Genomic DNA, 18,818 nt, shown 5'->3' with positions numbered 1-18,818 from the left:
TTGTGGGGGGGTTGGGGCGTTGCACCCTGTCACACACAGAGCCGCAGGGCGATCAGGGGGTTGGGGAGCTCCCCTATCAGGCACAGAGCAGGGCTGATCAGGAGGTTGGGGTGCCTTCACCTGTCATGAACAGAGCAGGGCGGATAGGGAGGTTGTGGCCCCGCCCCCTGTCACACACAGAGCCGCAGGGCGATCAGGGGGTTTGGGCGCTGCCCCCTGTCATGCTGATCCCAGGGCCGGGAGGCGTCGCGGCTCCGCTGATCCCGGTGCTGGGAGGCATATTACCCTTTTACTATATAGGATAGAGGCCTGGTGCACGGGTGGGAGCCGGTTGGTTTGCCCTGAAGGGTGTCCTGGATCAGGGTGGAGGTCCCGCTTGGGTGCCTGGCCAGCCTGGGTGAGGGGATTATGGCTGTTTGCAGCTGTTCACACCCTCTTCAGGGTGGGGGTCCCCACTGGGGTGACTGGCCAGTCTGGGTGAGGGGCTGAGGGCTGTTTTCAGGCTGGCGGGTGACTGAAGCTCCCAACTGCTCCTTTTTTTCTTTTTTTTTTTTTTATTCTGGGCCAGCTTTAGCTCTGGGGCTTGGCTCCAGCTCTTAGGCCTCAGCTGCTGAAAGCAGGTATCTGGTTTGTTTGGGTTCTATAATCAAAACACTGTTTCAACTCCAGCTCTGAGATCCCGGCTGGCTGAAAGCAGGTTTCTGGGGTTTTGTTTAGCTTCTATATTTGTAACAATGTTTCAAGCTGCAAGCTCAGAGGCTGGCAGCGGCAGGCGGGGAACGTTGGTTTCCTCCATGACTGAAGCAAACCTCATGTTCGCTTCAAGTTGCCTGGCTGCTGGCCGCCATCTTGGCTGGCAGTTAATTTGCATATCACCCTGATTAGCCAATGGGAAGGGTAGCGGAGGTACAGCTAATTACCATGTCTCTCTTTAATTAGATAGGACTAGAGGCCCAGTGCATGAAATTCGTGCACTTGGGGGTTCCCTCAGCCTGGCCTGTGCCCTCTTGCAGTCCTGGAGCCCTCAGGGGATGTCCAACTGATGACTTAGGCCCGCTCCCCACGGGAAGCGGGCCTTAGCCGGCAGTCAGACATCTTTGGCACTGCTGCGGAGGTGGGAGAGGCTCCTGCCACTGCTGCTGTGCTCACCAGCAGAGAGCCCAGCTCAGGGCTTCTGGGTGAGTGGCGCTCTCCCTGTGGGGGAGCACTAACCACCAGGGGGCAGCTCCTGTGTTTAGCATCTGCCTCCTGGTGGTCAGTGCACATCATAGCGACCGGTTGTTCTGCCATTCGGTTTATTTGCATATTAGCCTTTTATTATATAGGCTATGTAGGCGCATATATATATATATATATATATATATATACATGTATATGTACATATCTACACACATATATGTATATATACATATCTACACATATATATGTAGGTGTATATATAGATATATATATCTATATATACAACATATACAATATATTTTTATTATTTTAAGAACATCAGGGTTTTAAAACATATAAAACAAACTGTAACAATTGTGAAACAAAGGCCAGGGTTCTATTTGATTTGTGAGTATGTAAATTTTTCATGAAGATCGGAAATAAAAAATAAGAAAATAAAATGCGTAAAAACTGAAAATCCTACCCACACTCATGTAATCAGTGTCTGTCCTGCTACACTTAGGCCAGGAGGCCTATCGAGATAGCACCGATCACCAATCTCTTACCTTACAGTCCTTCCCTATTGTCTGGTATAATAGAACATAGATAGGTGTTATAAGCACACCACCCTCTTTCAGTACTCCTCTGCTTCTCACTCCCTAAGCCTGATTCTTCATCTGTAAAATGAGAATGTAATTTCATGACTCTTTTACTGGACTCTTGGGGCCAGATGAGTTTTAGAATTCAGGGTTTTCTTAGAATTTTTATTTTAGAAAGATAACACAGTGTAAATAATACAAATGTTATAAAGCAGCCCCATCAGAGTCTGAAGCAGCATTGTATAATCAAACACGTTAGTAATTCTGCAGTAAATGTGTAGCTAGTCACACTTAGTGAGATAGAATGTATATACATGAGTCAAAGTTGACACCAAAACTTCTATTTTTCAGATTTTTTTTAATATAATCGAACCTGTACTAATCCCTTCTTTGAGAATGTAAATATTTATTGTTTTTATTAGAATTAATGGCAGATAATGTGGATTTAATCTCTTATAGAAATTGGAATGTGAATAAAAGAATTTTACTCACCGTACACCTCATTCCCATTGAATTTCATTAAAGGCCATTATACTAGTTTTAAAAATGGTGGTGAACTTCACTCTTCAAGGAAATATTCGCAAGAGGGCATAAGTGCTTCTTCAGTAATTTTAGATCTAGATATATTAACTCTGCTCTGACATGATTGATAAGATTAGAATTATAGATTTAGAACAGGAAATGAGAATTCTATTACGTACAGTTAAAATTAGCACCAGCACATTTTCAGCTTTTTCTTTTTTGCCATAATTCTTACTTGAGGGGATAAAATCAATCACTTCCCTAGTTCAGCCAGCATCTGAACATTCTAAGTGACTTATCTTTATCCGGGCTAACTTGCTGGCTTATGCTTGATGTGCCCTTAGACCAGCAGTTTTCAACCCACTCATGTAACAGGATTAATGTGAGGTGTCTCATAAGAAATTTTACCAATAATAATATACCAGAGTTTATAAATTATTTAATTAAAACTAAATGAGTTGCTATTTCAGGTTACCCTATGCCTATGATAATGTCCTTCTCACTTTCCTAGATTCTAATATACTTCCTTAAATGGAAGAGAAAGGGGAGGGCAGGAGTATGAATGGCAGGAGAATTTTTCTTTCTTTTGAGGACTTTTTTCTAGCATATCTGCCTATTAAAGTATGTAGATTTTATTTTTTAATCCTCACCTGAGGATATGTTTTTAATTATTTGAGAGAGAGAGGAAGGGAGAGAGGGAGAGCAGAAACGTCAATAGGTTGCCTCCTGTACAAGCCCAAACTGTGGGTTGAACCCACAGCCTGAGCATGTGCTCTGACAGGGAATCAAACCCCTCAGTGTGAAGGACGATGCTGCAACCAACTGAGCCATACCTGCCACTCATGTTGATTCTGCAGTCTCAGACCCTTCTTTTTTATTCATGTAAACGCACTTAAAAAAAAAGACAATATAATTCTCTTATTTCTTTGGCAAAGGTATTGTGTTTATTCTCTAATAGTATAAAGAGTAAATAGGAAAAACAAATCCTAAAGTAAAAAAATGAGATTCATTGTGAATTAATTTTACTTACTGAAGATATATTTATGTGAAAATGGCTAAATGCAAGTTTCAATTTAAGGAGCCAACTCTGATATGCACTAATTTATTTTATAAGACTGGGCAACTGTGTGAGGTAAGCAGTAATTTAATTATCTATACAGAAGTCTGGTTAATGGGTAATATTTTTGCTAAAATAGATTCTATGTATGAACATAATAAGAAAATAATGTTATACCATGGAGGAAATGAGCTTTGTCTCCAAGTAAATAAATAGAGTCTTTCCTATTCTTTCCCCAAGCCTTTGAATTAACAATTTATTGAAAGGACTACTGGATTGGAATTAACATTCTCCTTTGATGAGATCTCTTCATATTCTGTCTGAAATTACTAGTATATGTACATGTAAGTATCTTTCTGTCTTTTATAAAGAACCCAAGTAAGCTAAACTTAAATGCAGTGTTTTATTTCAAATAATCAAGTATTCAGAAATGGAATTGTTTCCCTTTAAGGGTGAATGGGTCACACTTACTAAAACTTTGTTAAATTTAGAGCATTTGTCGTGAAACCCTAGATAACTCTTTACATTGATTAGAATGGTCTTGATATGGATAAACATGGCCAAAAATCATTATTTATATTTACACTAGAGGCCTGGTGCACAAAGTTCGTGCACTGGGGGGGTGGGGGAGAAAGAGGGTGTCCCTCAGCCCGGCCTGCACTCTCTCGCAGTCCAGGAGCCCTCAGGGGATGTCCGACTGCCGCAGAGGTGGGAGAGGCTCCTGCCACCACAGCTGCACTCGCCAGCTGTGAGCCCAGAAGTGTAGGAGATTGTCTTTTCATGAAGACTTTTATACCCAGGGGCAAAAAGGGTGCTGGATCTGATTTGGACTTCATCTCTTTTGGCTCAGATTCTCAAGAAAAAATTATCTAAATTTACGTGGAGAATGTGCCATGTGCAATGGCTGCTTGCTCTGAGAGACAGTGGATAAGCATAAGCCTCACCATATAATAACGCCTCATTTTTGCCATCATTCCCAGGCTTCACCATGCCAGGATGCCAACGTCTACATTGTGATGAGTTTTGGCAATAACATTTCTTCATAACTGCCTTCCTAGTATGGACATGCCTCTAAGACAGTGGTTCTCAACCTTCCTAATGCCACGACCCTTTAATACAGTTCCTCATGTTGTGGTGACCCCCAACCATAAAATTATTTTCATTGCTACTTCATAACTGTAATGTTGCTACTGTTATGAATCGTAATGTAAATATCTGATATGCAGGATGTATGTTCATTGTTACAAATTGAACATCATTAAAGCATAGTGATTAATCACAAAAACAATATGTAATTATATGTGTGTTTTCCGATGGTCTTAGGTGACCCCCGTGAAAGGGTCGTTCGACCCCAAAGGGGTCGTGACCCACAGGTTGAGAACCGCAGCTCTAAGAAATGGTTCTGATAGACTAGACGGAAATATCTTGTACTTCACCCAAAGTGGTTGCGGCCATGCCATCATGAATAGGGTAGCCAGCATGTAGCCTTTCTGTTATCTGTTAACTCATCAGAAAGAATGGGAAGGGATTTTGACATGCCATTCAGGTGAAGGCCCAAACTGTCAATTTCTATGTGTTTGGGCATAAAATGATGGAAGAGATAAAAGGACTTATCCTAAGAGTGATAATAACAAATTATAGAGGAACCCTGGCCGTTGTTGCTCAGTGATTAGAGTGCCATCCCATGCACCAAAGGGTCACAGGTTCGATTACTGGTCAGGGCACATACCCAGGTTGTGGGCTGGATCCCTGGTCAGTGCACATGTGTGAGGCAACCAAACGATGTTTCTCTCTCTCTCTCTCCCTCACCCTTCCTCTCTCTCTAGAGTCAATGAAAAAAATGTCCTCCTGTGAGGATTAAAAAATATATAGAGAGAGAGGAGTCTTCATGATTTTGTTGTTCACAAGCAGCTGAAGAGGCTTTTTCTCTGTAACTAATTGAGGTTGGCCAGCAAGTGGCAGTGGTGCTGCCATTCCTCCCATCTGTGCCAATGTGGCCATGGCTGGTCCATCCTGGCCGTCTCTCTGATAGCACCAGACCCCAGCCTCCGGCTTCTCCACCCAGAACCTCCATGAAGCCACTGACAATGGACTCATGATGGTCAGGGAGTCTAAATCTACTTGTTCCCTTTCTGTAGATGCTTATGACGACTCAATATATTTGAGAATCATAATGCCCCATTGAAACGATGTTGTGGGGAAATCTTACAAAGAACACGGTGAAATGGCACTTCTTATCCATAAGACAAGATATTTAAACACACAAACAATGTTAAGAATTAGAAAATGAAAATTTTCAAGAGAAATCAGATTGGATGCATGAGAGGAATATTTAAAATGATTTCAACAATTCAGAATTATTCAAAATGCTGAATGTTATTCTAGCACTTTCATGACCACTGTTTTTCTTATTCACCAGTTTTCTCCACTGACAGGTATGCTTTCATTGACTAAACATGGTGTATTTTAGTGTAAAAGATTGCAAATAAGAAATGCGTGATATGATGAGAACTGCCCTAATCAGGATACAAATATGCCAGTTAATTCTTGAATCTTGTAGTTTTTTGTGAACCCTCCTAACTTTCTTTGAAACTTTATATTTAGAAGCTTTTATCTGTTATTTGTAAGCTAACTCTGAGAACTGCTGTGAAGATTAAATAAGGCAATGATTGCAAATTTCTCAGCACAGACAAAGCCTGACACATAGGAAATGCTCAGTAAGTGTTTAAAACATGAGTGTTATAGATTTTAGGGGTTTCCAGAAGGAAGCCAAATTCTGCTGTGCAATTTGGAAATTATAAAATAGAAGTCAAATGTGAATTTGTTTCTTAGAAGGTGATGAGGAAATAAAACAAAGACTCTGCCTGCTTGCAAAACTGGGTCAAATTGGGATAGGTCTCAACATAGGTATGCTGTGAAATCATCTATGTCTCACAGAGGGACATTGGGATCCATCTACAAGGTGACCTACCATTACCACTGACCAAGGGCAAGGTCACTGGTGAGACCTTCCCCCCGGGGCAGGGATAGTCCAGGGTTGACAGCAGGATCCAGAAGAGCTGTGCAGAGCACCAGAGTTACACAGATGTTAAAGGAAGGGCCAGCCGGGAGTGCCCTGGGTATTATCACACAGGTTTACTTTCTAAATGCAGCTATGTCCCCTGAAGCCCTGAGTGAACGTTAGCTGCTGCACTGTCAGCTCTGAACATCATTCAGAAGGTGGGCTGAAATGAACCATCAGCTGTCAGAAGTAACACAGGTTCCACCATTGCCCCAGAGGAACCTGGTGGAGCTTAAGGCTCAGATATATCAGTCCCTCTTGCAAACGTAAGGTTAATGTTCACTACCGATCTGGTAGGAGATCATCATTGTTTATCTGCTCTGGGAGGGAAGAGGAGGTGTTTGTTGCTTTCTCATTAAACCTTGCCTTGGGGGAAAGAATAACTCCCCACCCCAATTCCATAGAATTAGTAACCTACCTAGAAACTGAATGAGGGCTTGGTCCAATTAATCAGACTCTAATTTCTAATTAAAGAGGACAGCTCAGGGAAAGAGAGTCACACATGTCTGTCATAGGAACAATGGTCTTTGGTTTTTGTCCTAATTCTGGAGAAGACCATAAAAAACAATGGGTTGCCTTTAGGAGGCTCATAAAGACAGCTGCTGCAAAGCGATTGATGCCAATTACAGTTGCATGTGGTGTTACTCAGTATGGAGCATGAATCTGTCTCTGAAATACCAGTTTGTTGCCGTGGTTGGACCATTTTTAGAGTGATCATTTCAAGTAAAGGGAGAGGAGTAGTCCTAGTTTTGCTGACACCTAATGGCCTTAAGATCCTTGTGATTTCTCCAAGAGTCCCAGTTGTGCGTTATCTTTTAAAATTAAACCAAAATAAAAAACCCCAAACATGCAAATCAGCTTGCAGAGAATATAAGCATAACTAAAAAATGAAATAATGCCCCATTAAATGTCCAGCATTAAAGGGCTTTGCACAGGAAATAGAAAAGAAGATGCTAATCCATGTTATATTTTCAAATACATAGCATTAAATGGAGCAGTAATATTATGGTATGTTTTAGAAACAGCAGGCAATGGAATGTGGAAAGACTGCATCAGGGAAGACCTGCATGGATTATAAGGTAAATAAAGTTGAGGAAATCTCTGGGCCGCTGGGCTGCTATGAGGCCTGGCCCAGGTCACTTTCAGCTGTCTAACATGTGTTCCTCACTCATGGAACCCACTCGACGTGAAAATAAGCTTTTCTGAGTAAGCCATCCCATAAGCCTGGGAGCCGAGCTCTGTGGAATAGGTCATTCGTGGAGATGAATGACTTCTCGTTTCCTAAGTGGTTTCTGTGCGACAGTTGTGCTCATGGCAGGGTTAAGAGCTTCCGAGAAACACCCCATGTTTGGTGGCAATGACTCAGCCCAGCTCATGGCTGGGAAATGCCAGCACCTGCCAGGTGGTACTGGCAGGAAGTGGGCACCGGGATGAGGAAGCTCCGAGTTGGGGCAATGAGCTGCAGTTGGCTCCTCTGCCACTTTGCGCCTGTTAGTGACGAGGCCAGACTATTGTGTCATTCATACGCAGAGGATCTTTCTTCCTGACTTTAAGAGTTAGTGTTATCCTCACCTCCACACTGGGGGACAAAGAGCTTCAGCTCTCATTTCCATCAAAAAAAAAAGTGGGGGCAAGGAAAGTAATGAAATTCTCTTCCGTGAAGACATTGAGTGAACAGAGTGAAATGAGGCAAACAGATAAAATAATATGATTTGGCTCTTTCTCCTGGAGTCTAGAGTCTGAGAGGAAATTTGGAGTTTGCTGCCACAGGGCATCCAGACGGTTCTTGAGGGAGCCACAGAGAAAAGGTTGTTGCTCTAACTGAGCACCTTGGAAATGGAGGGTTGGTTTGATGGTCTCCCAGACTATGTTATGCTCAATTTTCATTTCAGTGTGTGCCCCATGTCAAGCTGGTAGCCAGGCTTGAGGAGAAGTTAACGATGTCTGAAAAATGCCTCTCCAAGCTGTGGCTAATGCGTTCTTGCATAGAACGAATTTGCACCAAGGGAGATTGTAGTGGTGCTTCCAATGAGGCAAAGGTGAATAAACAGCTAAGCCAGTGGAAGAGTGTGATGTAAAAGGAGAGGAAAATGGGGGCGGGGGGAATTCTAGGCATTGAAGCAGAATGAGTTTTCACATTGTGAGAGTCATTATGAGCCACTGGGACACATGTGCTCCCTGCAGCGGTGGAGGAGAACCAAATGCAGAGTCTAAGAAATGACCCCGCAAAAAGGGTGAAACTGCATGTCTAGAGATACATGCCTTGTATAAAGCTTGTCCTGCAGATCCTCAGGGGATAAATGTGGAAGGAAACGGATGCTCAAAATTTGTAGTAATAAGGACTTGTCTACTCTTAGCATGCCATGGAAAGATTATGGGCTTTGAACCCACAGGATTGGTTCAAATTCTAGTTTGAATTCTCACTGTGAGATCTTGGATGAGTTATCTGGCTTCTGCGAATCTGTTTCCACATTGTATAAAGAAGGTAATAAGAAAACTAAAATAAAGCTGGGCACATAAGTGCTCAAAAATGGCCATTTCTGTTTCCCCTTGGGGAGAAGACACAAGTCAGTGCAGTTGAGGAGTCCTTATGTTGGGGGGTGGGTACCCCAAGGGATCAGTAGTGTGTGTGGTAATTCTGGAGCATGGATACGTAGCATGAGACTTTGCAAATCAAGTCTAAGACTACACACCCACTTGTCTTAGCCTAGCGTCTCTCAAAGTGAGAGACCAAACTCATGCATAGGTACTTTGTTTGGAAATGTCATCTTAGGGAGCAGAAATACAGGACAGGGAGAGGGGAACAGAGAAAGGGGGAAAGCCAACACAGGATACATGATTGCACTGGCTGTTTCATTCCCCCAGGACCTGTGAGGGGATTATGAAATGCATCTCAAAACTGCCGGGGGATGAAAGTGGAATAAATCATGCATTTATTCACTGGTCAAGTGTGGCCCCACAGAACTAACTCCCCAGTCCTGCTGGGCTCAGCATGCCTGAATGCAGAGTGGATTCCTGGGACACTTGAGCTACAGAGTAGAGGTTAACTAGGAAGCGATCCTTTATGAGGAACAAGGTGAGGCTGCGGTCTTGGTGCTCCTGTATACTAGTAAAACTTCTCAAAGTCTACAGAGGAATAAGACCCTAACAGCAGTGGCTGAAATACAAGGAACAACTGGCATGTTTTTGCGGTGGTGCAGAAGAGGGGTGAACACACCAGCTCTCAGGAAAGGCCCTTTTTGTTCTCCTTAGAAGGGAGGTGCTGAAATAAATAATTTCTTGGAGTGTCTTTAGCCTTTAAAGTCTATGATTAATGAGGATAAAAATATTGCTAAAAATGTATTGATTAATGTGAATGGACCCAGCAGGTCACAGCAATAGCATCTATTCTCCAAAAGATATCTGCCAGCTGTGGACAAGGTATGCAGCAAAATAGAGCTCTATCCAGTGTCTACGTAGAAACCTGAATAGGCAGTTGTGCTATCCCTTGAAAACAGAGAAATTAATGTCTGGGCTCTGAGGAAAATCTGGTGAAAAGTCAAGTTTATTGGCTCTTAGTACCGTGACCATTACCTGGGCCTTAAGTGTTTTTTATGATTTAGGAAAGCTTGTTAAAGGTGAAACTTTGGAAGGAGTGCCAGGGTTGTTTTATTAACCTGAAATTTAAGGAGAGGACATGGGGAACCTTTTGAAGTATACTTGACTACACGCAATATTATAAAGTGGATCAGGTTTGTTTTCAGCTCTTCTCTGTCCACCAGTTCCCCTTAACACACTCACTATCTCAGCATCACATACACCCTTTGGGGACCTAGAACCCCACTGGACTGCTCAGATGCCTCTGCTGTCAACTAGTCTTTTAAAAAGATTTTTAGAGAGAGAGGAAAGGATGGGGAGAGAAATATCAATGTGAGCGTAAAACATCTATTTGCTGCTCCCTGCACATCTGGCACTGGGGATTGAACCTACAACCCGGGCATATGCCCTGACCAGGAATTGAACCAGGGGCCTATTGGTTCATGGGTCGGCGCTCAACCAGTGAGCAACACTGCCAGGATCAACCAGTCATTTTTTATTGACACTTTGTACCTAGAACCTTGCTGGGAGTCAAGTGTGGGAACACGGAACACCGTACACCTTCCCCAAATGTCTTATCCTCTGGTGTCCAATTCTAGCCCATGATGACTAGGTCATTTGAAAGATAAATTTGTATACATGTGGCAGACATCTTTTATGCTCCTCTTCAGAGCCTGTTGACCTTCCCTCCTTTTGTTCCAGCTTTGCCTGGGCTCTGACCAACTTTGCACCCATACACGTCTCATCTCCAGCTCCAGGCTCCTGTGTTGACACCACCGCGGGACCTACTAGGTGCCCATGCCTTGGAATGCACAACCCAGAGGTGACCAAGTGGAGCCAGGGATAAACTCTTCCTCATTTTCTCACTTCATCTAAGGGATGTCTCATAACTGACATTTATATAGCTCCTTGGAGCTCTGGTCTGTGAACTGAACAGTCATGCTCAGCAGCTCAATATACTTCTCCATATTCGTTCTCCTTTCTCTGCTTCATTCCCCTAGTACTTCATTCCTCCATGAGTGTGTTCCCTGATAAAGTGGTAGCACATCCATTCCTTGAACAGATATTGTAAGGTACATACTATGAGCCAGATACTCTCCAAGACACTGCACGTACAGAGATATCTATATTCAATGACTTATCTGGCATCAGACATTTTCCCAGAAGCCACATCATTTAATTAATTACCTTTGTAGGAAGCCAAAAAATCCTGGCCACATGGTGTAGAGCTGGATTTGCCCCAATGGGTTAGGACCCAGAGTGGCCAGAAACGAATGTAATCTCACAAAAGAACACAATGAGAGGCAGAGGAGGGACGCCAGGGAAAGGGCATTAAGAGCAAGATAAAGCAGCTGATCTGGGAAGACGCACATCAGAGAAGAGACAAGAAGTCAGGAGTCAAGGAGGTCCGGGGCCTCCGGACAAAAGATTAAAAAAAAAAAGCTTTTAAATAAATTATTCAATAGCTCCTTTAGCAAACTCTTACTGATTGGGGTGGTACTTCAGACAACTCACAGTTCATAGAGAAAAACAACTGGTCATGAATCAACAATCAAAACATGAAATAACGAGTGCTTTATAAAAGTACACATGGGTTCTTGGGTCGAAGATCAGCAAAGACATTTTTTCCCCTAGAGCTGCTCTGTCTAACCGAACTTCCGGTGATGATGAAAATGAGTTCTGTTCTGCAGTGTCCAACACAGCAGCCACTAGCCAGCCACAAGTGGCTATTGGGCATTTGAAATGTGGTTAGTGTGACTGAGGAACTGAATTTTCAATTATATTTCATTTTAAGTAACTTAAATCTGAATAGTCATATGTGGTTAGTGGCTACTGGTTGGGACTGCACCCTTCTAGAGGACGACATCTAGCTGAGTCTTGGGGAATGAGGAGGCATTATCCAGGCCACAGGGAGGGTGAGGATCAAGTACAGAGAGGAGAAAGTGTTCCAATCAGAGGGAACAGCAGTGGCAGGCAGGGGGATCCGTGTGTCTGCTTATTAGGCTTGTGATAGAGCAAGCGACAAAAAAAAAAGTCTAGAAAGGTATACAGAGGCTGGGGGTGGCAGGCCTTGTCACATTGGCGAAGTCACCATTTACTAAGGGTGCACCGAGCTCCGGGCATGTTGCTGTGTGCGTTACATACTCATTTCATCCTCTACAGCCCTGGAGCTGGGGTAATGCACCCCGAGTTCTTGGCGAGGAGACGGAGGCACAGGGAGTTGCTTTAACACAACCAGTGCAACACAGCTTCTAAGTGGCAGAGCAGGGTTTAAAGAAGGTCTGACGCCACAGCCCATCTTCTTTCCACTTTATCTCTTTACCCCATTATGCGTGCCACGTGGGCAGTTTGGGCGTTTGGTCATTATAGGTCAGACTGTTCTGCATTGGCATTTTTCCTAGGCAGGCATGATGTAAAAACAAGGAGACAAAGGAATAGAGAGGACTGGGCAGAAGGATGAAGGGTGGCCCATAGCGCCCAGGCTGGAAGGAGAAGGAAGTATATATAAGAGAGGACAATGAATGGAGATAGTGGGATAATTAAGAGAACTGAAGGCGAGCACATTGTGGTCAGAGCGGATAATTGCTGGTTTGTTGGCTTTCAGCCAGAGGACTGCAGGAGTATTCGCAGCCCTGGAGCTGGGGGCGTTAATTGGTGAGGACAGCCTTTGGCAAAGTTCCCAACCAGCACATAGACAACCTCTTTTTTTTCCCTCCAACAGGCAGAGGCCCAGGCTCCTCCTCTGTGTGAGTTTCAGAATTTTTATTTTTTTAATCTCTATTTTGGTGCCTTATTTTTGCTTAGTGACAGAAATAAATAGCATTGACTTTTAAAAATGTTTGTAACTCTCAGCACGCTAAGCGACATGGAGCTGGGGAGGAGGTGGCAGGGATGTAAAGACGGGGTTCATGTGCCCTCACCAGCGACTCTTGAGGACACAGACCCTCTCTGCCTGACATATGGTCTAAGAGGTCACGTGCCTTAGGTGAGATGGAAGTGAATGTGAGGTTAAATGTATTTTCTGTTTAAAATCAAAAGTTATGTAGACGCGAGTCTTAATATATCATAAAAATAATTCGGAGAAATACTGAAAAATGTCCTGAACTCTTACTAAGGAAACTGATTTGCACATGGTGATAGAAACATTTTTTTATGAAAATGGCAACTGTAGCTTAGTTTCGTTGGCATTATCTATTTTAGTTAGAATAGCTCCCGTCTCTAGATTTTTCTCTTAAAATGACTCCTTCAGTAATTCAGTTAGACTCATCAACTAACAGACTGTTTGCCATTTCTCGCAGTATTACTTACTTTTCTTTTCCAGAAATAAATAAATATATATTTAACTTGTACTGGGGCTAGAGTAAGTATTATATGTGAGAGCACATACCAGGGGAAATAAGGCCGTAAATGTATCCTCTGGCCCTGGCCCATGTGGCTCAGTGGGTTGGAGCATCATCAGGTCCACCAGAAGGTCAGTGATTTGATTTCACGTCAGGGCACACACCCAGGGTTTGGAGCCCTGGGACCTCACTGCCGTCCTCTGTGCCTGGAGGACTTGGTTACTCTTCCAGAGCAGAGAGCAGCCCTCACCTCCTGCAGCCTTTCCTGGGGAAGTCTCTCATCCTGAGCAGAGTCGGTGGCATCATCCTACTCCCTGCTCCCCTCGGCTCGGGACCTGCAGCTACTGCAGCCCTTACCATCTTGTTTTATATTTAGTTCTTGTAGAGCTTGCCTCCCTTCCAGAGCCCAGATTTGAGCACTTTAAGGGCATGAATTATGTCAGATTCACTTTTGAAATCCCCCAGAGTAGCTGAAACTTATAGGAACACAATGAATATTTTAAATAAAATATTTGAAACCAGTCCTACAAAGAAGTCTATCTAAGTGCACTTAGACACGCTCTAATGCTGCAAGATTAAAGCTTCTCCCATTAAGCTCTGTCGTTTTAGAAGTGCCCAGGCCTGGCCGCCCCCTCAGGCCTCGCTGCTTTGGTGCCACTAGCGTGAGCTTTCTTCTTAGTTGTGTGGCCTTGCCCTCCGGTGAGAATTTTCAGCAGAGATTATTGTCATTTGCTTCCCCTCTGGAGCAACATTAATTCAGAAATGTGTACAGATGACTTGTCTCCACTTAAACCCTTGCTCACAATGGAAACCCAAAGTACATCTTTCAAACATGACTGACTATTGCTTTCTGCTTCTTGCTTGTCTACCTGAGAGCTTAGCACAATCTGAGAAGTCTGTACATTAGAGCCAGGTTCTTGAACTAGTTAAATGTATGAGGAAAAAACTGAAAATGTAAATATGTTCTTGTAATCAACTTGGATGAGAAATCAGAAGTTAACACTGAGCTGCTACTCAGTACAGCAATATCTTCCTAGAAGGGTACCTAGCCTTCCAAAAACATACACAACTTTCTTTTCTACAGGGCTTGTGAGAGGAGTTGAGGAGACCTGAAATTAATGTTTTGTACTCTAGCAACTGCCTAGAACAGCGGTCGCCAACTGGTGGTCTGTGAAGTCCGAAAGGTTGGCGACCACTGGCCTAGAACACTCTTATTTTACGTATTAAAGGAAACAAAAACCTAAACTTCGAAAACCTTCCTCAGACAGACTTGGTGGACACATTTAAGATGCTGCCCTTGGCCCGGTGAAGTCTGGCAAGAGTGACCCCATTGTTTACTGACTTAATCCTGAGCCTGCTGGCCTGGCAAGGAGGGGACCTCCCAAACTCCTCATTCCCCATGGAAGCCCCCATGTAGTCATTCTTTTCAGCTCCAGGAATGTCTCCCACATCCCTTGGTCTTAAACTTTGTACCAGGTAGTCTCCCTTGGGATGCTTTCTGCTACCTCTTACCTGGACTGTGTTCTTTATCCAGCCCTTTCACTTCCAGGCTCTGTTGGCCGCTCTGCCAGGCTTTTGAATTGTCTTCCCCACAAGAGGTTTCCTCATGTTTTGCCCAAGTCGGCTTCACTGGACACTGGCATCCAGCAGGTGATGCCCAAACCCAGAAACCACTGCTGAGCCTCAGCCAGGAGCCCCAAGCCCACTCCTCTCTGAGAAAGCACTGAGCCAGCTTGCCTTATCTGCTCACATCATGCTGCCCCTGGTTAAGACAGCAACATGTGGCTGATGCTCATTTTCCATTCCTGCCTTGCCTGTGTTCGTCAGATCCAGTAACCAGTAGCCTCTGGTGCCTAATTCTCTGTTTTTCAATTCAGGTCTTAGTGTTTTGCTTCTGCTGTGGCATCTCAATGGCTGTACTATATTTATTGATGCTGCTTTATTTGGCTCCACTTCCCTGTTAGCAGATGCGGCTCTCATCATTCAGAGTAGAACTGGAGGAGACCTTGCAGGCCCTTACAGAGGTGCTCCTACGCAAACATTTTCCTTGAAATCTTTGTGATTCCTTTCATATGCTAAAAAAATTTTCCATAGGTATTTTTCTACTCAGTTTCTTTGTGAATTAAAGTTTCCAAATCCCCAAAAAGGGATGATGATAATAATATTAATAATGTAACTTTGAACGTTTCTTCACATCCGTAACATATCTTTCATTCCTTTCTCTTCGTCTTCTACCACTTTTCCTTCTTGCTTCCCAGCTCTTTCCAGAAAGGCGCAAATATTTGTCTTTAGGAAATAAATGCTCAGCTTGCCCATAAAAGTTTTTTCCATGAAAACTCAATGGAAGAAACAAGGAGGCAGTAATCCTGGGCTTATTGTTCCTGTCAACCTACTTTGCCAAAGACCTCTGAGGGGCTTTTCTGTCCTGATTCTTCCAGAGAGATGGACACTTGGACCCAGAATATGTCCTTCCTGACTCTTTGAGTTGCCATTTCTTTCACACCAAAGCCCTGGAATATATTCTTTCTATGGGGTCCATTTAAGTAAGAATAGAAATAGAACAAGATCTTCTCGAAGGAAAAAGAGGTTCCTGAGAAGCCAGTGTTAATTAGCTCACACAGCAGACTACTCTAAAGCTTTGCCGGTCAGGCTGATTAAATCTCACATTGCAGGGAACATTGTTTTTAACGTGCACACTTTTGTATTCGTAGCTTTCATAGAGAATATGGACCCCTGAGGAACTAATATTTAACTTTCTGGAAACCAAATTATATTCGAGATGCTCAAGAGGAGGATGTTCTTTGGAGTAACTCTGATAAATTATTTTGGAAGCAAATGGTCACTTACTGATTCATTTTTTTGGATGTTCACATGGCCTGTTTAAAAAAAATTAAATGCACCTGGGGCTAAATAGTATATCATGCATTACAACCCCGTTTTGATGATAAATCCTTTGTAGTACAAAATGCCTATCAGCAAGTGACTCAGATTTGTTCTTTATATAAAATAACCTCTAGGTGGAATGAAAGCTTTCTGGCTATTTAATTTATGATAACATAACCTCCCCAGCACTGATAACAAGTGGAAAACACAATTCTTCATGCCATGTCCGTCTCCATTTCTCATTTTCATGGTCCTGTTGTGATTATACAGGGCCTGGATAACTTAGCAAAATATATTTTGAAATGTTACTGTGAAGATTATAGTAATTTATGACATGGAAGGAGTGATGTCCCTTGGATTCGATAAATCTGGGCCTTCTGCTTCCTCACTCCTGCACCCAGGCCCCTGTTTGGGGGAAGCCAACTTATAGGAAAGAGCGATTCAGAAATGCAGTTGGGAGGTGGGCACAGGAGGTGGCTGCAGCCAACCAACACCCACACAGCCTTGCTCGCCACCATCACCCCTCTTCCTGATCCCTGAGGTGAGACGTAAGGCAGCATGAGGGATGAACTGCTGTGCTAAGCACTGAGACCTCTGGCTTCATTTCTCACCTCAGTGTCGGCTCATTCTCTTACACGTTCTCTCTTCCCCGCAAACTCCCTCCAGCCTTATAGGGGGGGAGCACACATTGACATTTTGACCCAAGCCCTGCATCTCCACCCTGAATGGTTCATAACAGTTTGTAAGTCCTGGCTTCGTATATTTGAAATGTGACAATTTTTTTTTAAATAACTAGCCTACTATTAAATGGTGCCATTTTGCCATGTGTTGTTTACTTGGCAGATGAATGAGCGGTAGCCCTTTTAATATACTAATATCCCATATGCCCATTTTTGCTGAAGGTTTTAACAAACCTCACATCTTTTCACTGATATTTGTGGAAATCTCAATTTTAGAAAGATAGAGTCAATGATTCAACAAATGTTTCCAAATATATTACTATCAAGACCCATAGTCAGAATTAAATTTCTCTTTCTCAGACGTCACCTTTAGAGCAGTTCCCTACCTTTCATTTTGAAAGATTAGAACATTTTTGTTTTATAATTGGAAGGAAACCAACTGGGAAGCAGGCCTTCTGATGAAAGAATAGGCCAGTTTCTAGCTTAATTTTTGCTGTTATGCATTAGAAATAAATTGCTGTAATGCCTAAGACTCTCAATTAGGAATTATCCACAATTATTTTAGTGTGAGCAAATTCATTGGACATCAGTGATAACTGTCTTCTATTTATTCTGCATATAAGTTTTGTGTAAGAAATGTAACCTTTCTGTGCCTTTTGGCTGCACCAACAGATATTTAAGGAACTATATCTAGGAAAAAGCAAAATGATACATCACTTTAGAGGGAAAACCTGTATCACCATACTGTTTATTTAGAATTCCTGTGGTTCCAATCCTGCTCTTGTATTTGAATCATTAAGGATTCTCTTAAATGTGCATAGTAGGGTTTTTCTGTCACAAGCAAGAGCCAGTCTCCATTTATCTTAATAAATTGTTTCACATATCTGTGCTATATAACAAATCACCACCATAATTGGTGGCTTCAGACAACAATAATTTATTATTTATCATCATTCTGAGGGCTTGTTAACCCTCAGATGGCTAACATCTGGCTCTTCCGCTCTCAGATGATTCTTCTGTTGCATGTGTATTAACAAGCCTTCAGTTGGGAGCTCAGTTGGGACCAGAAAATCGGAAATAGTCATTCACATGCCCGGTCTCTATCCATTAGTCTCTTGTCATTTCGTAGTCTGCTCAGACTTCCCAGAGGGAACATTACAAGAGGATGAGCCCCAGTGTGCAAGTGTTCAGCGCACCCCTGCTTGCATAGTTCTTGCTAAAATCCCATTGGTCAAAGTATGTCACATGGCCAAGCCCAAAGTCATGTGAGAGGGGACTCCCCATGGGTATGGATGCTGGGGGGAGTCCTTCCTGGGGCCACCGATGTAGCAGCTCACCCGCCATGTTAATGGAGGCTTGTTTTAGAATTCGCAGAATGAAGACAGGAAGACATTTCAATCACAACCACTATTCCGGCAAACTTCATAAAGAATTGGAGCATCCTGTTAGAGTTTTAGAGGCCTGGTTGCCATAGTGCAACAGGAGCAGACACTTGTTGTCACCTGTCAGGTGCTCCACAGATGCCGTGTCATTCAGTGACTCTGTCTCTATTTCTGTTGATCTTGTTGCTGTTTACTGGCTTCATTCCACTCTTGATTATGTCATGTCCTCTGCTTACGCATGGTTTCTCATGCTGTCTTGCCTCTGGGTGATCTTTGACCTTTCTTCCTGCTCTAAACTGTTGACTCACTTTCTCTTTCAGCCTCATGTTCACCCTCCCCACGAGAAAGGAATGTCTTACCACTTCATCAGTCATTCTTCAGCCATCTACAACAGCCAAGTCATCTCACAGGCTCTGTGTGGCTGCTGCCTTCGGTCAGACCCCCCAACCCCTAATTCTTCTAGCCGTGGTCAGGATGGTGGGGTCAATGACGAAAGTCAGACTCTGAGCATGGCTTGCCTTCAGAATGGAATAGTCTTCTCTCCATTCTGTTTAGCTAA

The sequence above is a fragment of the Myotis nattereri genome, assembly GCF_964212035.1.
Source record: "Myotis nattereri genome assembly, chromosome: 11".
NCBI lineage: Eukaryota > Metazoa > Chordata > Mammalia > Chiroptera > Vespertilionidae > Myotis > Myotis nattereri.
This window is presented reverse-complemented; position numbering follows the sequence as displayed.